The 23,887-nt window shown below is 55.1% G+C and overlaps 11 non-coding genes across 11 annotated transcripts; 7 read left to right on the top strand and 4 right to left on the bottom strand.

Moving 5' to 3' along the window:
• The first annotated feature begins 1,265 nt into the window (after positions 1–1,265).
• On the top strand, positions 1,266–1,337 carry TRNAM-CAU. Its single transcript has one exon. It is a non-coding gene; the product is annotated as a tRNA-Met (tRNA).
• A 560-nt stretch (positions 1,338–1,897) lies between these two features.
• On the top strand, positions 1,898–1,969 carry TRNAG-UCC. The gene has a single exon. It is a non-coding gene; the product is annotated as a tRNA-Gly (tRNA).
• A 5,519-nt stretch (positions 1,970–7,488) lies between these two features.
• TRNAQ-CUG lies at positions 7,489–7,560 on the top strand. The gene has a single exon. It is a non-coding gene; the product is annotated as a tRNA-Gln (tRNA).
• Positions 7,561–12,070: 4,510 nt separating this feature from the next.
• On the top strand, positions 12,071–12,152 carry TRNAS-AGA. The gene has a single exon. It is a non-coding gene; the product is annotated as a tRNA-Ser (tRNA).
• A 1,446-nt stretch (positions 12,153–13,598) lies between these two features.
• Positions 13,599–13,670, top strand: TRNAM-CAU. The gene has a single exon. It is a non-coding gene; the product is annotated as a tRNA-Met (tRNA).
• A 337-nt stretch (positions 13,671–14,007) lies between these two features.
• Positions 14,008–14,079, top strand: TRNAG-UCC. Its single transcript has one exon. It is a non-coding gene; the product is annotated as a tRNA-Gly (tRNA).
• Positions 14,080–15,217: 1,138 nt separating this feature from the next.
• Positions 15,218–15,289, top strand: TRNAQ-CUG. The gene has a single exon. It is a non-coding gene; the product is annotated as a tRNA-Gln (tRNA).
• Positions 15,290–19,414: 4,125 nt separating this feature from the next.
• Positions 19,415–19,486, bottom strand: TRNAQ-CUG. The gene has a single exon. It is a non-coding gene; the product is annotated as a tRNA-Gln (tRNA).
• A 1,138-nt stretch (positions 19,487–20,624) lies between these two features.
• Positions 20,625–20,696, bottom strand: TRNAG-UCC. The gene has a single exon. It is a non-coding gene; the product is annotated as a tRNA-Gly (tRNA).
• Positions 20,697–21,033: 337 nt separating this feature from the next.
• On the bottom strand, positions 21,034–21,105 carry TRNAM-CAU. Its single transcript has one exon. It is a non-coding gene; the product is annotated as a tRNA-Met (tRNA).
• A 1,446-nt stretch (positions 21,106–22,551) lies between these two features.
• Positions 22,552–22,633, bottom strand: TRNAS-AGA. Its single transcript has one exon. It is a non-coding gene; the product is annotated as a tRNA-Ser (tRNA).
• Between the last annotated feature and the right edge of the window lie 1,254 nt (positions 22,634–23,887).

Here is a 23,887-nt window from a genome sequence, read left to right as displayed (position 1 = left end):
GTGGTGGGCACAGCCCTGCAGCTGTCAGGGAGCAGCAAGGGCTGGGCTGCATCAGGCGGTCGGAGGAGCCCTGCTTGGTGGGGGTGACTTGCAGAGAACGGGCTCCAGTCAGTAAGACTGTAAAGCAAGTATGTTTATTCAGCACTGGGCAGCATGCGGGGTAGTCCCACCAAAGTCGTGTGCACCTGACACGGCAACTTGCCTTGGTTATATGCAGTAAAGGGTTTACATATACATGAAGTTTCACAATACGCCTATACATATTCATAACCTGTCCCCGCTTCGTATTAAAATTAGTTCCAATGAGTCATTTCCATAAATTCCTTCCGTCTGTGTTTCCGCAGTGTATCCTGGTGGTGGTCGTCAGGGGTCGTGGGGATGAAGGTTGGTGACTCTTCCTCGTCACCACTAGCTTACCTCTTGTCTTTGTGCAGACTTGGTTGCTCCTTGGCTCTTCTCCATCCACAGGACCAGTCTCTACTAGCTTCTTAAGACAGGCTCACCCTCTTATCAGGAGACTGACCTTGGTAAGGGACCCAAGGCTTCTTGCTTTAGTTAATTTGCACAATGCACCACAGTTAGCAAAGACACTAAGTAGCACTAAGTAGTTTAATGCCATCAGCGCCCTAGAATCATGGAATGTCCCGAGTTGGAAGGGACCCATAAGGATCATCAAGTCCAATTCCTGGCACCGCACAGGTCTATCCAAACGTTTAGACCGTGTTACTAAGTGCACAGTCCAATCGCTTCTTAAATTCAGACAGGCTTGGTGCAGTGACTACTTCCCTGGGCAGCCTGTTCCAGTGTGCAACCACCGTCTCGGTGAAGAACCTCTTCCTGATGTCCAGCCTAAACTTCCCCTGCCTCAGCTTAAGACCGTTCCTGCGGGTCCTATCACTGGTGTTTACGGACAATAGGTCACCTGCCTCTCCACTCCCCCTCGCGAGGAAGTTGTAGACCACGATGAGGTCCCCCCTCAGCCTCCTCTTCTCCAGGCTGAACAGGCCCAGTGATTGCTCAGCTTCTCTTAACTCCCTCTCTCAGGGGAGCGCAGCACAGGCAGGGGCAGGGCGCTGTCTGTGAGGGGGCGCAGCCCCATCACGGGGCAGCGTGATTTGCACACATGGTGGCGGCCCTGGTGAGCTGTGTGGAGAGCAGGTGGTGGGAGCCTGCAAAGCAGGCAGGCAGGTGCCCCATTGCTGCGGGTTTGGCTCAGGGCACCGCAGGCAGGGCTGGGCGAGGTGGGGGCAGCAGGTCTGGGGGAGAGCAGAGTGGCGCAGCGGAAGCGTGCTGGGCCCATAACCCAGAGGTCGATGGATCGAAACCATCCTCTGCTACAGCCTTTACTTGCAGGCTCCTGTGCCAAGCTTTTGTGCCTCTGCTGCCGTTCGGTCCTCTCTCGTGCCGTGGCTGGGGCTGTTATGGCTGTTGCACTCCCTCTGCTCTGCACCCTTCCCCTTTGCTTTCTTGCCAGTCAGCACTCCAAAAGGGCCGCTGAGCAGCGCAGGCTGCTGTGGAGCAGCAGACACACCACAGCCCTCAGCTCTGCCCAGGAAACGCTGGCTGCTCTGCTAGCTACGCTGACACTGGCACAGGTGCACACCCCCCCTACACACTCACAGCACATGCAGTGCATGGGCAGCCCGCGTCAGAGCCAGCGCCAGCGTCAGAGAGCAGGGCCAGCAGCAGCAGCCAGGGAGGCAGGCCCTGGAGGGTCCTTGCAGAAGACGGAGAAGACAGAGGTGTTTGTGGTAGCGCTGGTTCAGCCCTCTGTTCCCGAATGAGCCAGAATGGCAGGGCCCGCAGCAGGTTGAGGAAGCGTGTGGGGAGGTGGCTGAAAGGAGGAGGCCCCTAAGGTGGTGAGCTGCAGGAGCCTCGGGGAGGCATGCAGCCAGATGCGTTGGTGGTATAGTGGTGAGCATAGCTGCCTTCCAAGCAGTTGACCCGGGTTCGATTCCCGGCCAACGCACACCAGCTTTTCTTCAGCCAGGCAGCAGCAGCAGCCGTGTGTCGGGCTCCAAAACCACCCAGTTTCTGTTCTGACATTTGAATGCAACATGCTTAGGGGCATGGTGCGGCTGGATTCCTCTCCCAGGGCACCCCCATGACCGGGGTGCTGCAGGGAAGTGCTGAAGCAGTTTGGTTCTGCAGCAGGTGAGGTGGATGGCTGTCCTTTAAGGCTCAAAGGCCTGTCTGGCTGTCTGAAGTCACACCAACTTGACTGAATTTGCTCTCTTCATCCTCCTCTGTATTCGGCATCTCTACAGAGCTGGCTGGTCAAAGGTGGGGATTCCTCAACTTCAGATAGTACACTGGTGAGTACAACACCAGTGTTCAGAGCAAAGCGTTCTTTCCTTTGAGCGATAGAAAGATACTGTGTGTGGCATTTAGTGCATTTACACTGGTATGCACTGCATTCTGCTGCCTCGAGAGAACACCTCTGAAAAGAGGCTGGCTCTCTCTCCTTTATCACACCTGCCCAGCCTACCTTCCCCACATATTTAAACACATGGATAAGAGGCCCGCTGAGCCTTCTCTTCTGCAGGCGAAGCAGTCCCTGCTCTCACAGCCTGCCCTTTCATCAGTCACGACAGAACCACAGCATTGCTGAGCTTGGCAGGGTGTCCGCAGGACATCTTGTCTGTCTCTTCCCAGGGACATATTCACTGCCCTGAGTGAAGGCACCTTCACCCTCCTCTCTTTCCAGTAGAAACAGGCCAGCTTTCCTTGCAATGCTTTCCTTGAGGAGTGAGGAGCTAATGGAGGCAGGAAGAGAACAGACCACCACACGTCTCCAGCTGTGCTGCACAAGGTCTTTAATGAGAATGAGGAAAGGCAGTGGGGCAGTACAGAGACCAAGAAGATCGTTTGCAGGGTTCAGGGAGGCAGAGAGAACGGCCCATCCATCTCAGGGATGTCTGCCCCAAATGGGATGGTCCACGCACTTCAGCAGTTGAAGCGGCAGAGTGGGGAAGGCAGACACAGCCCTGACCCCCCCAGACCAAGGGAGCCCCCAGAAGAGATGGGAACCCCCCCAGTGCTGAGGGAGCTGCCAACAGCAGCTGACAGAGAGGATCCCACGGCGGTGCTCTGAGGGAAGGAGGTGAGGATGGGGCCTGGCAGGGTCACCACGACCGGGGAGGCCTCAATGAACACCGTCGAGTCAGCGCACCGGGCGATACACGGCTCACTGCAGCTGCTGGCAAGTGGGGTTGGGCCAGAGGCACCGCAGGGGGATGGGACACAGGGTCTGCAGCAAGACATCTCTCGTCGAGGGAGGCGAAGCTGAAACACAGAGTAGCATGGAGGGAACACACACCCCAAGGTCAGCCTTTGTCATCTCCAAAACAGAAGTGGCTGCACTGAAGATTGGGCAGGATGCACCGGGCTATTTGGTAAGAGTCCATCTCTTTTCAGGCACTTAATTCTTGCAGAGAGACATCCCTGCAGCTGAGCCCCATCAATCTCCCTCTGCTAGAGAGGTCCCCACAGTCCCCAGCTCTCCAAATCCACCCCTTCAAAAGGGAAAGAAGTCACAGGCCCGAACCATCTGTATTGCAGTGCCAATCTGAGGCAGCCCAAGTACCAAACGGAGTCGCCAGTGTGACAGCAATGGGGCCCTCAGGGAGAGCTGGAGCGAGCGCAGGCTTACCTCGTTCCTCAAGGAAAGGGAGAGAGAAGAGAAGTGGATGCAGAGCCTGCAGCAGCATGGTCTTTTATGCTGCATCCCAGAGCCCCACGGGAACAGAAACATTCCTTGCTCATGAAGCATCAAAACACCTCATAGTTGCTTCCTTCAGAGGCCTTGGTGGTGGTTAAGAGCTTGCTTCTTTCATCTGCCAGCTTTTGTTCCTGCCTCATGCCACCCAACACTGAAATGATATATCTGTGTCCCAGGCTCCTAAGACCAATTGTGACAGAGGTCTTAGCCTGCCGGTGCGGGATTGTGTGTTTCCGTCATACAAACGTCCTTTGGAGTATCATCCACTTTGTGGTGAGCATGGCCACTAGTCACGGTGATACCCAGCCACAGAGGACACGAGGTGTCACCACACAAGGGCATTCAGTGCCGAGATTCGAGCTAATTCTGTGAGACATTTCTCCCTGTGGTTTATCACAGATAGGCAGGAGACCATGGAGTATGGTCAGGTAGACGATCAAGGCAGGACACGTGGAGGAGACATGGGCCATGTTTCCAAGACGTTTCAGCAAGGATGGAGTGTTCTGAAGTAGAGGAAGTCTCCTGAAGGCAGAGGAGAGGACATCAAGGTCATTGTTGACACTTGTCATGATCTGACAGAGCCCAAACACAAAGTTCAATGAAAGCAGAGTCAAAGGGAGGAAGGGTACACCTGAGGCCAATGCAGTTCTCTCTCAAGTCATCTCTCTGAAGCAGTGAGACCTTTCTCTGTGCCTTCACAGAAATGCAGCAGGTCAAGGCATAGGAACGCGATGCAAGAGATGCCCGCGTCCTTCCCTGAAGTTGACCCACTCTCCAATTGACCTGGTTTCCTCAACACATTTGTCCCACTGGCCAGAGGTCTGCCTGGCCTGCTTTTGAGGCGAGGCTTGCAGCAAGGAGCCTAAACTGGAATTGTCTTTGTTCGGGGCCAGGGATGGAGCAGCCCCTTCCATGCATTTCCACGTATAAAGTGAGTGGGGATCTGCCTCCCAGCACACCTGACAGTCATCCCGATGTGGAAGAGCTGGGAAAATCCCTGAGCTTCAGGCAAACATGAGTCACCCAGCTGTGGACAGCAGTGGACATGGCTTTTCGGCCTTAGGCATGCCAGGAATAGCAGAGCTCTTAGCTTCACTCCTACCTACGTGCTGCTTTCCTTACCAAGGGAGTTTCCAAGGGGCTCTGTACCCTTCCTGAAACACCAGGTGCTTTTACGCATTCTTGTGCTGCTGCCTCCCAAGGCATTCCCTTTGTGTGGCTGGTCTGGGGCCCATCTGATACAGTGCACGCCAGAGTACTCAGGGTCTGAAGGACCCTCTGGAGATCCTTTGGGCTGAAGTTCCGGCCTCAGCTGGCCAAATATCCCATTTATCTCAGGGGGTTCTGGGCCTTATCTGGTTGCCATCTGAACACTGCATCCCCCTCAGGTCGCAGGCTCTTGGTAGCTCTTCCAGGGCTCCACCATGCCCACTGTGTCCTGTTTTCTCCAAAGGACAGCTGGCAATTTCCTTGTGGCAGCTTGTGAGCATTGCTTCTCTCTTTGCCCATGTGATGAGACAGGAAGGGATCAGGATGTGAGAGGGAGGGACAGGAAAATCACCCAGCTGGGGCTTAAGGCACTTTGAGCACTTGCAAATAGGCAAGGAAGTGCCTACAAGGCAGCATTATGAAGAAATTGCACATATCCTTTCCAGAAAGGATGGGGTGCTTCTTTTAGAGGACCAGAATACTGATGCACGCAGGATGGGGAATAAACAAGATGAGCTAGAGATGTGTGTGTGTAAGGTGTCTGGCTGTGCAGGAGTTAACTTTCCCCACAGCAGCCCATATAGCATTGTGTTCTGCACTTGTAGCTAGAACAGCACTGATATGGCACCAGTGTTTTGTCTACTGCTGAGCAGTGCTTCCATGCCATCAGAACTCTCTCCAATCCACCCTAAGGCCAGTAGGCAGGGGGTCGGCAAGAGCTGGGGAGGCGGCCTTGGCAGAACAGCCAATCTGAAGTGACCAAAGGGATATTCCCTACCATATGATATCAGACTCGGCAAGAAAAGCTGCGCAGGAAAGGAGAAGGCGGTGCTCTCATTAGGAACACATCTGTCCACCCACGCGACCACTATGCATTTTGAGACCCCGCTTCCCAAGATGTGGCCCAACATAACTTCCCGATGGGAAGTAGTGTATAATTGTTTTCTCTCTCTTTGCTTCCGTACAGCATTTGCTTGTTTTGTCTTCTGGGGTATGTTCTTGGTTGTTGTTGTGTTTAGTTTTGGTTTTGAAGCAGTGTGATCAAAGCAATGCCCACGTTCTTCCCTAAAGGTGACCCACAATCAAATGTCCGTGTGCTGCTCAGCAGCTTCATCCCATTGGCCAGAGGTCTGGCTGGGCTGCTTTTGAGGACAGGCTCATGGCATGAGGGCAAATCAGCCTCCCAGCGCACCTGGCAGTCATCCTGATGAGGAAGAGCTGGGAAAATCCCAGAACTGCAGGCAAACATGAGTCACCAAGCTGCAGACAGAGTGGACTTGGTGTTCTGGCCTCAGTCATGCCAGGAACAGGAGAGCTCCTACCCCATTCCACCCAAAGTGCTTCTTTCTTCACCAAAGGCATTTCCAAGGGTCGTTGTACCATTCCTGAAACAACGGGTGCTTTTGCACATTCTTGAGCTGCTGACTTCCAAGGAATTACCTTTGTGCGGCTGGTCCATGGCTCATATGACTTGTGAGACCTAGACTTGAAAGGACCTTTGGATGTGAGCCACTCCAACCCCTCTGACCGCCTCCCCAGAGCATGGTGCTGCGTGGTTTCTCTCCCAGGGACGAGCAGCCCCATGACGAGGGTGCTGAGAACTGCTGAAGCAGTTTGGTGCTGCAGCAGGTGGATGGCTGTCCTTTATGCTTCAAAGACTCATAGGCCTGCCCGGGTGTTCTGAAGTCACACCAACTCGAGTGTATTTGCTCTCTTCGTCGTCCTCTATATTTGGTATCTCCGTGGTGCTGGATGATCTAAGGTGGGGTTTCCTCAGCTTCAGAGAGTATACTGGTGTGTACAACGCCAGTGTTCGGAGCACAGCGTTCTTTCCTCTGAGGTTGGGTTTGAAATGCACTTTTGCACGACCATAGCCAGGACTGCGCATCTTAGCATCCCTGTGTCCCATCCAGGCTGCGTGCAGAGCCACTGTCATACTATACTGAGCCTCGGTCATTTTGGAGACCTTCTGAATATACCTGGAAGTGGATGCCACAAAGTTCCTGGGAAGAAGGAAGTGAGGTACACACTCTGCTCTCTGGAGATACCACTCTGACGCCTTTCCAGGCACGTTCCTTTGAATCCAGATCCCCGACCTGTCCCTGTCCTTCCCCGTCCACAGAAGTACAGCAAAGAACAGAAGCCATGCGTACGTGTCTGCGGTAGGAGGGCTCCAACCTCACGTCCATCCTGTGATCACCAGGATGGACACTCATTTCTCTAAGAAATTTCCACCTTTCTGTTGCACACCTGTTTATGCTAGTTGCTGTGGAATGAGGTCAGGGAAGTCCATATAGCCGTGGCAGTGCACCAAGCGTGGGGAATGACTGGCAGGCATGGGAGAGGGCAGGTTTTGCCTGCTGTGTTTCCAGTGGAAAGAGTTAGGATGTGAGGAGAGAGGGCACCTGAGTGCCATGAGAGGAAGAAGGCATTGCACGTTGTGCAACGCATAGGAAGGTGTGTTGTGTGTTGTGTCATCGTGGCAGCTCTTTGTTTTGTTGAACCTCGTGCTATGCCCCATCCCTTGCTCAGGGCAGGGCCACAGCATATGTCCAGGAGGTCCCATGGTGTAATGGTGAGCACTCTGGACTCTGAATCCAGCGATCTGAGTTCAAATCTCAGTGGGACCTCTACTCTGACTTTTATTCCAATCTTCCAAGTTCTTGCCTTCCTCCCTACCCTGTGTTACCAATCCCACCGGAATCAGTGCCCCTCCTCCTACCCTGGGCCCCACTGCCCGCAGTCTCTTGCTTATGGAAACCTGTCACGTGCTCGGGTAGAGGAGACTCTTGAAACCCATGGCCCGTGGCAACTTGGTCATCTCCAAAGACTTCACAACATCCAAGAACATTGAGATCTTTGACCACTCTCAGATCAGTAGTAGAGGGTTACTGTGCAATGCTTTCCTTGAGGAGTGAGGAGCTAATGGAGGCAGGAAGAGAACAGACCACCACACGTCTCCAGCTGTGCTGCACAAGGTCTTTAATGAGAACGAGAAAATGCAGTGGAGCAGTACAGAGACCAAGAAGAAAGTCTGCAGGGTTCAGGGAGGCAGAGAGAACAGCCCCTCCATCTCAGGGATGTCTGTCCCAAATGGGATGATCCACGCGCTTCAGCAGTTGAAGCGGCAGAGTGGGGAAGGCAGACACAGCCCTGACCCCCCCAGACCAAGGGAGCCCCCAGAAGAGATGGGAACCCCCCAGTGCTGAGGGAGCTGCCAACAGCAGCTGACAGAGAGGATCCCACGGCGGTGCTCTGAGGGAAGGAGGTGAGGATGGGGCCTGGCAGGGTCACCACGACCGGGGAGGCCTCAATGAACACCGTCGAGTCAGCGCACCGGGCGATACACGGCTCACTGCAGCTGCTGGCAAGTGGGGTTGGGCCAGAGGCACCGCAGGGGGATGGGACACAGGGTCTGCAGCAAGACATCTCTCGTCGAGGGAGGCGAAGCTGAAACACAGAGTAGCAGGGAGGGAACACACACCCCAAGGTCAGCCTTTGTCATCTCCAAAACAGAAATGGCTGCACTGAAGATTGGGCAGGATGCACTGGCTTATTTGGTACGGGTCCCTCTCTTTTCAGGCACTTAATTCTTGCAGAGAGACATCCCTGCAGCTGAGCCCCATCAATCTAACCCTGCTAGAGAGGTCCCCACAGTCCCCAGCTCTCCAAATCCACCCCTTCAAAAGGGAAAGAAGTCACAGGCCCGAACCATCTGTATTGCAGTGCCAATCTGAGGCAGCCCAAGTACCAAACGGAGTCGCCAGCGTGACAGCAATGGGGCCCTCAGGGAGAGCTGGAGCGAGCGCAGGCTTACCTCGTTCCTCAAGGAAAGGGAGAGAGAAGAGAAGTGGATGCAGAGCCTGCAGCAGCATGGTCTTTTATGCTGCATCCCAGAGCCCCACGGGAACAGAAACATTCCTTGCTCATGAAGCATCAAAACACCTCATAGTTGCTTCCTTCAGAGGCCTTGGTGGTGGTTAAGAGCTTGCTTCTTTCATCTGCCAGCTTTTGTTCCTGCCTCATACCACCCAACACTGAAATGATATATCTGTGTCCCAGCTCCTAAGACCAATTGTGACAGAGGTCTTAGCCTGCCGGTGCGGGATTGTGTGTTTCCGTCATACAAACGTCCTTTGGAGTATCATCCACTTTGTGGTGAGCATGGCCACTAGTCACGGTGATACCCAGCCACAGAGGACACGAGGTGTCACCACACAAGGGCATTCAGTGCCGAGATTCGAGCTAATTCTGTGAGACATTTCTCCCTGTGGTTTATCACAGATAGGCAGGAGACCATGGAGTATGGTCAGGTAGACGATCAAGACAGCACAAGACGATCAAGACTTGGTTCGCTGAACACATTTGTCCCACTGGCCAGAGGTCTGCCTGGCCTGCTTTTGAGGTGAGGCTTGCACCATAGAGCCTTAACCTGATTTCATTTTTTCCTTGGCCAGGGATGGAGCAGCCCCTTCCATGCATTTCCACATATAAAGTGACTGGGGATCTGCCTCCCAGCGCACCTGACAGTCATCCTGATGTGGAAGAGCTGGGAAAATCCCTGAGCTTCAGGCAAACATGAGTCACCCAGCTGTGGACAGCAGTGGACATGGCTTTTCAGCCTCTGGTGTGCCAGAAATTACAGAGCTCATTGTCTCCCTCCTCCCAATGTGATGCTTTCTTCACCAAGGGTGTTTCCAGGGAGCTTTGTACCCTTCCTGAAATAACACTTGCTTTTATGCATTCCCGTGCTGCTGCCTCCCAAGGCATTTCCTTTGTGTGGCTGGTCCAGTGTCCGCATTACTCGTGTTGGACTGGAAAGTACCTTTGGAGGTGAGCCACTCCAACCCCCTGTGCACTGCAGGCTCACCTAGATGAGGTTTCTCAGGTGGGACTCATCACCCTTTCTAGACCTTGCCCACCTCAAGGAGTTCTCAGGTGCGTCCTGGCCCTAGATGCACTTCATTGGTACTTTAATTTCCCCTGCTGACTGGTTCAGCTGATGGCTGCTTTTATAAGGTAAGAGGCAGGAAACCACCTAAGAGGAACACTTTCACCTGAGAAGGGGCTTGCATGCTGGACCCCTCTGCCAGCCAGGGGCTCTCCAAGCTGACCTTCCCTGGCAAGCGAGCTGGCAACCAGGAAGGAACTGGCAGAGAGGATGCCAGCAGTGTTGAGCAGATCTCAGGGTCTGGAGATTGAGAGGAAATAAATACTGGAATTAAGCATGAAGCCTCCCTCCAGGATTGGCCGGGAAAACCCGTGCTGGGACACACTTCCTCTCATCCTTTCAGCACTGCTGCACAGGAGACTTTTCTAGTCACTGGTAAGCAAGGATAACCAGGGCAGGTGGCGTTCAGTGCACGTACGCGTCCTCATACTCACTGTGGTGCCAATGAGCACGTTCAGACCCCGTGTCTCATGGAGATCAAACTAGAATTAGCTGTGGGCTTTCACACCCAGATGAAAGAACAAAAAAAGCTCACAAAAGCTCTTCAAACAACAGCCCCATCTCCTGTGTATAACCAACACCACCCAAAAACAAACAACAAACCAAGAAGCACAAGGACAATATTTGATCCCAGGCCCTACTTTGGAATTTTCACAGGGAATCAAAGGCATGAGGGCATTTCCTGAGATGAGGTCCTACCCCAGGAGGTGGGACACCTTAGGTGTGGAAGCCCAACAGCACAGCCCTCAGAGGAGCATGTACAGGAGGACAGGCTTGGCCTGAGTGTACTCTAGTTGGGCAAAGGGCAGAGGAAAGAAGCTGCTCGGGAGTGGGACTCGATCTCACGCCTCCCAGGGAGACTGCATCCTGAATGTTTGTCCCTGCCTCCTGTCCACAGTCCTGCTCCCATCCCTGAACCTTCCCAGAGCCAGCCTGCCTCCTTCAACCTCCACCAGGCAGGGTTGTAGGGTGCACACTTGCCCTCCTTGCAACATGGGCCACTGCCAGGCCACTGCAGCACCTTCGGGTACGTGGGAGCACAGGGAGGAAGAGTCCCTGGCACAGGGGCAGCACACTGCTAACGCTTCTCCCTAAGGCCGAGGCAATCCTGCACAGCGGCAACCAAAGGAGGTGCCAGCAAGTGATGGCTCTGCACATTCAACGTGCTGCCAAGGGGCTCAAGGCACACGTGTACTCTTCCCCTGACTCCCTGCATTCCCTCCAGAGCCTGTGGAAATACAGAACCAACCACTTGGCCAACAGGGCTGTTTCATGGCCTGTTCACTGGGGGAGCAAGGGTGCTTCTTTGTGCCCTAAACGGGCCCAGCCAGCTGGCTACAGAGGGCTCTATGACATAAAGCCCTAGGGGGAAGGCTGTGACAGTCTCATGGTGTCAGTGCACAGGAAAAGGCTTGGAGAGTCAACGAGAAGTGACAGGGTATGGGCCGAATGCTGAGCAATGACTGAGATCCAGTGTCACAGGGATGAGGCTCATTTGCAGCCCATGCAGCAGAAGAGGAGAATGCAACTCTATCTTAGACTTGAGGCTTCAAGTCTTTCTTTCTTCTTTCTTGCGGCTTTGCGGTGGAACAGGCTGTCCCCCTGCAGCCTGTGGAGCAGACCATGGTGGAGCAGGTAGATACGGCCGAAGGACATTGCAGACCACTGTTAGCCATCAGAGGAGCAGACTCTGGGCCAGAACGGCAATCCCAGGAGAGGAGCTCCTGGTGGAGCACTCCTGAAGGGCTGCACACTTTGTAAGGAGCATGTTGGAGTGGTTCTTGAAGAACTGCGTTCTGTTGGAAGGTCACATCGGATCAGTTTGGGAAAGACTGCATCCCATGGCTAATATCCCATCCCACAGCTTCCACTGTCAGGGTCTGTCTCCACACAGGTTGTCTCCACGCTTTTTCCATGGAAGCAGCTGAGATGGCAGGTGAGCAGATACGGTTCTGTGTGTCAGGATATGCCGTATGGCAGTGTGAGGCCAAGGTGCAGGAAGGTGCGTCCTTATCCGTGGGCTTCGAGCAGTCAAGGGGCCAGGAAGCGTGTCAGCAGGTGGCAATTTGGGCTGCTGGTGCAGGTCCCTTGTGCAGCAGCTTTGGGTGCAGCCTGTCCTTGAGAGTGGCAGGGAAGTGGTGGTCATTGCCCAGAGCACTTGATGATGCCATCAGAGCTGGCCGGAGCAGGTAGTTGTGGCCGAGTGGTGAAGGCGATGGACTAGAAATCCATTGGGGTTTCCCCGCGCAGGTTCGAATCCTGCCAACTACGGCATGCAGTCCCCTTTTGGTCTGCCTGCAGTGACCGTGCTGCTGCCACGGGATGCAGGCCCCCAGGGGCCCAGGCACAGCCGTGTTCCTCCAGCTGCACAGGGCCTTGCCAGGGAACACAGCAGCTCCCCCTTGCTCACTTTGAGTACTTGTCCTCGCCTCCGCCCCAAAAGTGCCCGGATGGGCAAGTAATGCTGATGCCATTTACCGGGCAGGCAAGAAGTGGTCACAGAAAGAGCCACAGAAAGGGCCACTGATGTCCAGGGGCTGCAGAAGAAGTCCTTCTGTGAGCAGAGTGGCCTCACCCTGAAGGGAAGACACCTCCTAGCTCTGAGAGCAGTGGATCCTCATGGATCTTGCCTAAAGGCCATGGGGTCCGAACAGCTGACCCTCTCTCTCCCCAGCCTTTGCACACACAGGAACAACCTTTCCCAGGGGTCTTTCCCAAATTTGGTGTAAAGCTGAGATGCTGAGGAGTGCGGAATATCCTGTGTGCTTCTCCTCTGAGGAGGAACAGCAAATGCAAAAGGACGTGTGGTGGGATCTTTGGCATCCATCAGACTACTCCCGTCTGTCTCAGGTGCTGACCCGTGTGCTAGAAAAGAGCAGGAGGCTTCAGAGAGGCCTTCTTTTGGTCCCATGGCCAGCTGCTCTGGCAGCAAAGGCCCTGGGAGGAAGAGGGGCTGATACTGGTAGCCTGGCTGTGTTTGCAGAAGCGGGAAGGGATAGGACAAGGGATAATACCCTGAGGTATTATCACAAGGAGAGTGCCCCGAGAAGGAGAGTGTGTGACAGGCCCAGGCTGGTACCTGCCTTGTCCCCTGCAGTTGTCCCACTGACGGTCACAGAGCCGCAAAGGGCTAAGGGACAGCTCAAAGGCTCTGCCCTGAGCTATACCCAGTGCAGAAGGCAGGCAGTCTCCAGCAGCACTCCTTCTGTGCCCAGCCCTGTGTGTTGTGTTTGACCTTTATCTTGTGTGCCTGCATGCTGTGTGCCGGGGCGTGTAGACGGGCCAGGGAAGCAGCAGGCAGAGGCAGAAACATGCAGGCCGGAGCATGGCCCCCTGAGCCCCCACAACAGGCTCTCCCTGCGCTTCAGGGCTGGGGCAGACGGCTTTCCCTGTATGCCTGTCAGGCCCCAGCCCGGCGGTGGGCAGAGCCCTGCAGCGGTGAGGCAGCAGCGAGCGCTGGACTGCAACAGGCAGTCAGAGGAGCCCTGCTCTGCGGGGGAGCGCAGCACAGGCAGGGGCAGGGCGCTGTCTGTGAGGGGGCGCAGCCCCATCACGGGGCAGCGTGATTTGCACACATGGTGGCGGCCCTGGTGAGCTGTGTGGAGAGCAGGTGGTGGGAGCCTGCAAAGCAGGCAGGCAGGTGCCCCATTGCTGCGGGTTTGGCTCAGGGCACCGCAGGCAGGGCTGGGCGAGGTGGGGGCAGCAGGTCTGGGGGAGAGCAGAGTGGCGCAGCGGAAGCGTGCTGGGCCCATAACCCAGAGGTCGATGGATCGAAACCATCCTCTGCTACAGCCTTTACTTGCAGGCTCCTGTGCCAAGCTTTTGTGCCTCTGCTGCCGTTCGGTCCTCTCTCGTGCCGTGGCTGGGGCTGTTATGGCTGTTGCACTCCCTCTGCTCTGCACCCTTCCCCTTTGCTTTCTTGCCAGTCAGCACTCCAAAAGGGCCCCTGAGCAGCGCAGGCTGCTGTGGAGCAGCAGACACACCACAGACTAACTCTTTCCACTGGAAACACAGCAGGCAAAACCTGCCCTCTCCCATGTCTACCCGTGTGGGCAGGTGGCTGGAAGGAGGAGGCCCCTGCAGGGGTGGTGAGCTGCAGGAGCCTCGGGGAGGCATGCAGCCAGATGCGTTGGTGGTATAGTGGTGAGCATAGCTGCCTTCCAAGCAGTTGACCCGGGTTCGATTCCCGGCCAACGCACACCAGCTTTTCTTCAGCCAGGCAGCAGCAGCAGCCATGTGTCGGGCTCCAAAACCACCCAGTTTCTGTCCTGACATTTGAATGCAAGGTGCTCTGGGGCACCGAGCCTTCCTTGCCTCCCCAGAGCATGGTGCTCACGCTGGATTCCTCTCCCAGGGCACCCCCATGACCGGGGTGCTGCAGAGAAGTGCTGAAGCAGTTTAGTGCTGCATCCAGCAGATGGATGGCTGTCCTTTAAGGCTCAAAGGCCTGTCTGGCTGTCTGAAGTCACACCAACTTGACTGAATTTGCTCTCTTCATCCTCCTCTGTATTCGGCATCTCTGCAGAGTTGGCTGGTAAAAATGGTGTTTCTTGAGCTTCAGAGGGTATGCTGGTGTGTACAACGCCAGTGTTCGGAGCACAGCGTTCTTTCCTCTGAGGTTGGGTTTGAAATGCACTTTTGCACAACCATAGCCAGGACTGCGCATCTTAGCATCCCTGTGTCCCATCCAGGCTGCGTGCAGAGCCACTGTCATACTATACTGAGCCTCGGTCATTTTGGAGACCTTCTGAATATACCTGGAAGTGGATGCCACAAAGTTCCTGGGAAGAAGGAAGTGAGGTACACACTCCGCTCTCTGGAGATACCACTCTGACGCCTTTCCAGGCACGTTCCTTTGAATCCAGATCCCCGACCTGTCCCTGTCCTTCCCCGTCCACAGAAGTACAGCAAAGAACAGAAGCCATGCGTACGTGTCTGCGGTAGGAGGGCTCCAACCTCACGTCCATCCTGTGATCACCAGGATGGACACTCATTTCTCTAAGAAATTTCCACCTTTCTGTTGCACACCTGTTTATGCTAGTTGCTGTGGAATGAGGTCAGGGAAGTCCATATAGCCGTGGCAGTGCACCAAGCGTGGGGAATGACTGGCAGGCATGGGAGAGGGCAGGTTTTGCCTGCTGTGTTTCCAGTGGAAAGAGTTAGGATGTGAGGAGAGAGGGCACCTGAGTGCCATGAGAGGAAGAAGGCATTGCACGTTGTGCAACGCATAGGAAGGTGTGTTGTGTGTTGTGTCATCGTGGCAGCTCTTTGTTTTGTTGAACCTCGTGCTATGCCCCATCCCTTGCTCAGGGCAGGGCCACAGCATATGTCCAGGAGGTCCCATGGTGTAATGGTGAGCACTCTGGACTCTGAATCCAGCGATCTGAGTTCAAATCTCAGTGGGACCTCTACTCTGACTTTTATTCCAATCTTCCAAGTTCTTGCCTTCCTCCCTACCCTGTGTTACCAATCCCACCGCTATCAGTGCCCCTCCTCCTACCCTGGGCCCCACTGCCCGCAGTCTCTTGCTTATGGAAACCTGTCACATGCTCGGGTAGAGGAGACTCTCGAAACCCATGGCCCGTGGCAACTTGGTCATCTCCAGAGACTTCACAACATCCAAGAACGGTACATTGCCATCTTTGACCACTCTCAGATCAGTAGTAGAGGGTTACTGTGCAATGCTTTCCTCGAGGAGTGAGGAGCTAATGGAGGCAGGAAGAGAACAGACCACCACACGTCTCCAGCTGTGCTGCACAAGGTCTTTAATGAGAACGAGAAAATGCAGTGGAGCAGTACAGAGACCAAGAAGATCGTTTGCAGTGTTCAGGGAGGCAGAGAGAATGGCCCATCCATCTCAGGGATGTCTGCCCCAAATGGGATGATCCACACACTTCAGCATTTGAAGCGGCAGAGTGGGGAAGGCAGACACAGCCCTGACCCCCCCAGACCAAGGGAGCCCCCAGAAGAGATGGGAACCCCCCCAGTGCTGAGGGAGCTGCCAACAGCAGCTGACAGAGAGGATCCCACGGCGGTGCTCTGAGGGAAGGAGGAGAGGATGGGGCCCGGCAGAGTCACCACAACCGGGGAGGCCTCAATGAACACCGTCGAGTCAGCGCACCGGGCGACACATGGCTCACTGCAGCTGCTGGCAAGTGGGGTTGGGCCAGAGGCACCGCAGGACGATGGGACACAGGGTCTGAAGCAAGACATCTCTCGTCGAGGGAGGCGAAGCTGAAACACAGAGTAGCGGGGAGGGGATACACACCCCAAGGTCAGCCTTTGTCATCTCCAAAACAGAAGTGGCTGCACTGAAGATTGGGCAGGATGCACCGGCTTATTTGGTACGGGTCCCTCTCTTTTCAGGCACTTAATTCTTGCAGAGAGACATCCCTGCAGCTGAGCCCCATCAATCTCCCTCTGCTAGAGAGGTCCCCACAGTCCCCAGCTCTCCAAATCCACCCCTTCAAAAGGGAAAGAAGTCACAGGCCCGAACCATCTGTATTGCAGTGCCAATCTGAGGCAGCCCAAGTACCAAACGGAGTCGCCAGTGTGACAGCAATGGGGCCCTCAGGGAGAGCTGGAGCGAGCGCAGGCTTACCTCGTTCCTCAAGGAAAGGGAGAGAGAAGAGAAGTGGATGCAGAGCCTGCAGCAGCATGGTCTTTTATGCTGCATCCCAGAGCCCCACGGGAACAGAAACATTCCTTGCTCATGAAGCATCAAAACACCTCATAGTTGCTTCCTTCAGAGGCCTTGGTGGTGGTTAAGAGCTTGCTTCTTTCATCTGCCAGCTTTTGTTCCTGCCTCATACCACCTAACACTGAAATGATATATCTGTGTCCCAGCTCCTAAGACCAATTGTGACAGAGGTCTTAGGCTGCCTGTGTGGGATTGTGTGTTTCCGTCATACAAACATCCTTTGGAGTATCATCCACTTTGTGGTGAGCATGGCCACTAGTCACGGTGATACCCAGCCACAGAGGACACGAGGTGTCACCACACAAGGGCATTCAGTGCCGAGATTCGAGCTAATTCTGTGAGACATTTCTCCCTGTGGTTTATCACAGATAGGCAGGAGACCATTGAGTAAGCTCAGGTAGATGATCAAGACAGCACACGTGGAGGAGACATGGGCTATGTTTCCAAGATGTTTCAGCAAGGATGGGGTGTTCTGAAGTAGAGGAAGTCTCCTTAAAGCAGAGGAGAGGACATCAAGGTCATTTCTGACACTCATCATGATCTGACAGAGCCCAAAGACAAAGTTTAATGAAAGCAGAGTCGAAGGGAGGAAGGGAACACCTGAGGCCAATGCAGTCCTCTTTCAAGTCATTTCTCTGAAGCAGTGAGACCTTTCTCTGTGCCTTCACAGAAATGCAGCAGGTCAAGGCATAGGAACGCGATGCAAGAGATGCCCGCGTCCTTCCCTGAAGCTGACGCACTCTCCAACTGACCTGATTTCCTCAACACATTTGTCCCACTGGCCAGAGGTCTGCCTGGCCTGCTTTTGAGGCAAGGCTTGCGGCAAGGACCTAAACCGGAATTGTCTTTGTTCGGGGCCCGGGATGGAGCAGCCCCTTCCGTGCATTTACATGTATAAAGTGACTGGAGATCTGCCTCCCAGTGCTCCTGACAGTCATCCTGATGTGGAAGAGCTGGGAAAATCCCTGAGCTCCAGGCAAACATGAGTCACCCAGCTGTGGATAGCATTGGATGTCACTTTTCAGTCTCAAGCGTGCCAGGAATATCGGAACTCCTAGCCTCACTCCTCCCAATGTGCTATTTTCCTTCCCAAGTCTATTTGAAGGGGCTCTATATCCTTCCTGAAACACCAGGTGCTTTTACGCATTCTTGTGCTGATGAAAGAATAGGGCTCAGAAAAGCTTTGCTAACGACAGTGCCATCTCCATTGAATAACCGTCACCACCGAGAAAATACCTTAGTTTCTTCCTTCAGGAGACCACCGCTACTTCAGAACACCCCATCCTTGCTGAAACATCTTGTAAAGATGGCCTGTCATGTCATTACTTTTGTATGACGGAAACACACAATCCCGCACCAGCAGGCTAAGACCTCTGTCACAATTGGTCTTAGGAGCTGGGACACAGATACATCATTTCAGTGTTAGGTGGCATGAGGCAGGAACAAAAGCTGGCAGATGAAAGAAGCAAGCTCTTAACCACCACCAAGGCCTCTGAAGGAAGCAACTATGAGGTGTTTTGATGCTTCATGAGCAAGGAATGTTTCTGTTCCCGTGGGGCTCTGGGATGCAGCATAAAAGACCATGCTGCTGCAGGCTCTGCATCCACTTCTCTTCTCTCTCCCTTTCCTTGAGGAACGAGGTAAGCCTGCGCTCGCTCCAGCTCTCCCTGAGGGCCCCATTGCTGTCACACTGGCGACTCCGTTTGGTACTTGGGCTGCCTCAGATTGGCACTGCAATACAGATGGTTCGGGCCTGTGACTTCTTTCCCTTTTGAAGGGGTGGATTTGGAGAGCTGGGGACTGTGGGGACCTCTCTAGCAGAGGGAGATTGATGGGGCTCAGCTGCAGGGATGTCTCTCTGCAAGAATTAAGTGCCTGAAAAGAGAGGGACCCGTACCAAATAAGCCGGTGCATCCTGCCCAATCTTCAGTGCAGCCACTTCTGTTTTGGAGATGACAAAGGCTGACCTTGGGGTGTGTATCCCCTCCCCGCTACTCTGTGTTTCAGCTTCGCCTCCCTCGACGAGAGATGTCTTGCTTCAGACCCTGTGTCCCATCGTCCTGCGGTGCCTCTGGCCCAACCCCACTTGCCAGCAGCTGCAGTGAGCCATGTGTCGCCCGGTGCGCTGACTCGACGGTGTTCATTGAGGCCTCCCCGGTTGTGGTGACTCTGCCGGGCCCCATCCTCTCCTCCTTCCCTCAGAGCACCGCCGTGGGATCCTCTCTGTCAGCTGCTGTTGGCAGCTCCCTCAGCACTGGGGGGGTTCCCATCTCTTCTGGGGGCTCCCTTGGTCTGGGGGGGTCAGGGCTGTGTCTGCCTTCCCCACTCTGCCGCTTCAAATGCTGAAGTGTGTGGATCATCCCATTTGGGGCAGACATCCCTGAGATGGATGGGCCATTCTCTCTGCCTCCCTGAACACTGCAAACGATCTTCTTGGTCTCTGTACTGCTCCACTGCATTTTCTCGTTCTCATTAAAGACCTTGTGCAGCACAGCTGGAGACGTGTGGTGGTCTGTTCTCTTCCTGCCTCCATTAGCTCCTCACTCCTCGAGGAAAGCATTGCACAGTAACCCTCTACTACTGATCTGAGAGTGGTCAAAGATGGCAATGTACCGTTCTTGGATGTTGTGAAGTCTCTGGAGATGACCAAGTTGCCACGGGCCATGGGTTTCGAGAGTCTCCTCTACCCGAGCATGTGACAGGTTTCCATAAGCAAGAGACTGCGGGCAGTGGGGCCCAGGGTAGGAGGAGGGGCACTGATAGCGGTGGGATTGGTAACACAGGGTAGGGAGGAAGGCAAGAACTTGGAAGATTGGAATAAAAGTCAGAGTAGAGGTCCCACTGAGATTTGAACTCAGATCGCTGGATTCAGAGTCCAGAGTGCTCACCATTACACCATGGGACCTCCTGGACATATGCTGTGGCCCTGCCCTGAGCAAGGGATGGGGCATAGCACGAGGTTCAACAAAACAAAGAGCTGCCACGATGACACAACACACAACACACCTTCCTATGCGTTGCACAACGTGCAATGCCTTCTTCCTCTCATGGCACTCAGGTGCCCTCTCTCCTCACATCCTAACTCTTTCCACTGGAAACACAGCAGGCAAAACCTGCCCTCTCCCATGCCTGCCAGTCATTCCCCACGCTTGGTGCACTGCCACGGCTATATGGACTTCCCTGACCTCATTCCACAGCAACTAGCATAAACAGGTGTGCAACAGAAAGGTGGAAATTTCTTAGAGAAATGAGTGTCCATCCTGGTGATCACAGGATGGACGTGAGGTTGGAGCCCTCCTACCGCAGACACGTACGCATGGCTTCTGTTCTTTGCTGTACTTCTGTGGACGGGGAAGGACAGGGACAGGTCGGGGATCTGGATTCAAAGGAACGTGCCTGGAAAGGCGTCAGAGTGGTATCTCCAGAGAGCGGAGTGTGTACCTCACTTCCTTCTTCCCAGGAACTTTGTGGCATCCACTTCCAGGTATATTCAGAAGGTCTCCAAAATGACCGAGGCTCAGTATAGTATGACAGTGGCTCTGCACGCAGCCTGGATGGGACACAGGGATGCTAAGATGCGCAGTCCTGGCTATGGTTGTGCAAAAGTGCATTTCAAACCCAACCTCAGAGGAAAGAACGCTGTGCTCCGAACACTGGCGTTGTACACACCAGCATACCCTCTGAAGCTCAAGAAACACCATTTTTACCAGCCAACTCTGCAGAGATGCCGAATACAGAGGAGGATGAAGAGAGCAAATTCAGTCAAGTTGGTGTGACTTCAGACAGCCAGACAGGCCTTTGAGCCTTAAAGGACAGCCATCCATCTGCTGGATGCAGCACTAAACTGCTTCAGCACTTCTCTGCAGCACCCCGGTCATGGGGGTGCCCTGGGAGAGGAATCCAGCGTGAGCACCATGCTCTGGGGAGGCAAGGAAGGCTCGGTGCCCCAGAGCACCTTGCATTCAAATGTCAGGACAGAAACTGGGTGGTTTTGGAGCCCGACACATGGCTGCTGCTGCTGCCTGGCTGAAGAAAAGCTGGTGTGCGTTGGCCGGGAATCGAACCCGGGTCAACTGCTTGGAAGGCAGCTATGCTCACCACTATACCACCAACGCATCTGGCTGCATGCCTCCCCGAGGCTCCTGCAGCTCACCACCCCTGCAGGGGCCTCCTCCTTCCAGCCACCTGCCCACACGGGTAGACATGGGAGAGGGCAGGTTTTGCCTGCTGTGTTTCCAGTGGAAAGAGTTAGTCTGTGGTGTGTCTGCTGCTCCACAGCAGCCTGCGCTGCTCAGGGGCCCTTTTGGAGTGCTGACTGGCAAGAAAGCAAAGGGGAAGGGTGCAGAGCAGAGGGAGTGCAACAGCCATAACAGCCCCAGCCACGGCACGAGAGAGGACCGAACGGCAGCAGAGGCACAAAAGCTTGGCACAGGAGCCTGCAAGTAAAGGCTGTAGCAGAGGATGGTTTCGATCCATCGACCTCTGGGTTATGGGCCCAGCACGCTTCCGCTGCGCCACTCTGCTCTCCCCCAGACCTGCTGCCCCCACCTCGCCCAGCCGTGCCTGCGGTGCCCTGAGCCAAACCCGCAGCAATGGGGCACCTGCCTGCCTGCTTTGCAGGCTCCCACCACCTGCTCTCCACACAGCTCACCAGGGCCGCCACCATGTGTGCAAATCACGCTGCCCCGTGATGGGGCTGCGCCCCCTCACAGACAGCGCCCTGCCCCTGCCTGTGCTGCGCTCCCCCGCAGAGCAGGGCTCCTCTGACTGCCTGTTGCAGTCCAGCGCTCGCTGCTGCCTCACCGCTGCAGGGCTCTGCCCACCGCCGGGCTGGGGCCTGACAGGCATACAGGGAAAGCCGTCTGCCCCAGCCCTGAAGCGCAGGGAGAGCCTGTTGTGGGGGCTCAGGGGGCCATGCTCCGGCCTGCATGTTTCTGCCTCTGCCTGCTGCTTCCCTGGCCCGTCTACACGCCCCGGCACACAGCATGCAGGCACACAAGATAAAGGTCAAACACAACACACAGGGCTGGGCACAGAAGGAGTGCTGCTGGAGACTGCCTGCCTTCTGCACTGGGTATAGCTCAGGGCAGAGCCTTTGAGCTGTCCCTTAGCCCTTTGCGGCTCTGTGACCGTCAGTGGGACAACTGCAGGGGACAAGGCAGGTACCAGCCTGGGCCTGTCACACACTCTCCTTCTCGGGGCACTCTCCTTGTGATAATACCTCAGGGTATTATCCCTTGTCCTATCCCTTCCCGCTTCTGCAAACACAGCCAGGCTACCAGTATCAGCCCCTCTTCCTCCCAGGGCCTTTGCTGCCAGAGCAGCTGGCCATGGGACCAAAAGAAGGCCTCTCTGAAGCCTCCTGCTCTTTTCTAGCACACGGGTCAGCACCTGAGACAGACGGGAGTAGTCTGATGGATGCCAAAGATCCCACCACACGTCCTTTTGCATTTGCTGTTCCTCCTCAGAGGAGAAGCACACAGGATATTCCGCACTCCTCAGCATCTCAGCTTTACACCAAATTTGGGAAAGACCCCTGGGAAAGGTTGTTCCTGTGTGTGCAAAGGCTGGGGAGAGAGAGGGTCAGCTGTTCGGACCCCATGGCCTTTAGGCAAGATCCATGAGGATCCACTGCTCTCAGAGCTAGGAGGTGTCTTCCCTTCAGGGTGAGGCCACTCTGCTCACAGAAGGACTTCTTCTGCAGCCCCTGGACATCAGTGGCCCTTTCTGTGGCTCTTTCTGTGACCACTTCTTGCCTGCCCGGTAAATGGCATCAGCATTACTTGCCCATCCGGGCACTTTTGGGGCGGAGGCGAGGACAAGTACTCAAAGTGAGCAAGGGGGAGCTGCTGTGTTCCCTGGCAAGGCCCTGTGCAGCTGGAGGAACACGGCTGTGCCTGGGCCCCTGGGGGCCTGCATCCCGTGGCAGCAGCACGGTCACTGCAGGCAGACCAAAAGGGGACTGCATGCCGTAGTTGGCAGGATTCGAACCTGCGCGGGGAAACCCCAATGGATTTCTAGTCCATCGCCTTCACCACTCGGCCACAACTACCTGCTCTGGCCAGCTCTGATGGCATCATCAAGTGCTCTGGGCAATGACCACCACTTCCCTGCCACTCTCAAGGACAGGCTGCACCCAAAGCCGCTGCACAAGGGACCTGCACCAGCAGCCCAAATTGCCACCTGCTGACACGCTTCCTGGCCCCTTGACTGCTCGAAGCCCACGGATAAGGACGCACTTTCCTGCACCTTGGCCTCACACTGCCATACGGCATATCCTGACACACAGAACCGTATCTGCTCACCTGCCATCTCAGCTGCTTCCATGGAAAAAGCGTGGAGACAACCTGTGTGGAGACAGACCCTGACAGTGGAAGCTGTGGGATGGGATATTAGCCATGGGATGCAGTCTTTCCCAAACTGATCCGATGTGACCTTCCAACAGAACGCAGTTCTTCAAGAACCACTCCAACATGCTCCTTACAAAGTGTGCAGCCCTTCAGGAGTGCTCCACCAGGAGCTCCTCTCCTGGGATTGCCGTTCTGGCCCAGAGTCTGCTCCTCTGATGGCTAACAGTGGTCTGCAATGTCCTTCGGCCGTATCTACCTGCTCCACCATGGTCTGCTCCACAGGCTGCAGGGGGACAGCCTGTTCCACCGCAAAGCCGCAAGAAAGAAGAAAGAAAGACTTGAAGCCTCAAGTCTAAGATAGAGTTGCATTCTCCTCTTCTGCTGCATGGGCTGCAAATGAGCCTCATCCCTGTGACACTGGATCTCAGTCATTGCTCAGCATTCGGCCCATACCCTGTCACTTCTCGTTGACTCTCCAAGCCTTTTCCTGTGCACTGACACCATGAGACTGTCCACAGCCTTCCCCCTAGGGCTTTATGTCATAGAGCCCTCTGTAGCCAGCTGGCTGGGCCCGTTTAGGGCACAAAGAAGCACCCTTGCTCCCCCAGTGAACAGGCCATGAAACAGCCCTGTTGGCCAAGTGGTTGGTTCTGTATTTCCACAGGCTCTGGAGGGAATGCAGGGAGTCAGGGGAAGAGTACACGTGTGCCTTGAGCCCCTTGGCAGCACGTTGAATGTGCAGAGCCATCACTTGCTGGCACCTCCTTTGGTTGCCGCTGTGCAGGATTGCCTCGGCCTTAGGGAGAAGCGTTAGCAGTGTGCTGCCCCTGTGCCAGGGACTCTTCCTCCCTGTGCTCCCACGTACCCGAAGGTGCTGCAGTGGCCTGGCAGTGGCCCATGTTGCAAGGAGGGCAAGTGTGCACCCTACAACCCTGCCTGGTGGAGGTTGAAGGAGG

Source organism: Aythya fuligula, chromosome 11 (assembly GCF_009819795.1).
Source record: "Aythya fuligula isolate bAytFul2 chromosome 11, bAytFul2.pri, whole genome shotgun sequence".
Lineage (NCBI taxonomy): Eukaryota > Metazoa > Chordata > Aves > Anseriformes > Anatidae > Aythya > Aythya fuligula.
Note: the sequence above shows the minus strand (reverse complement) of the source record. Positions and strands in the feature narration are given on the sequence as shown.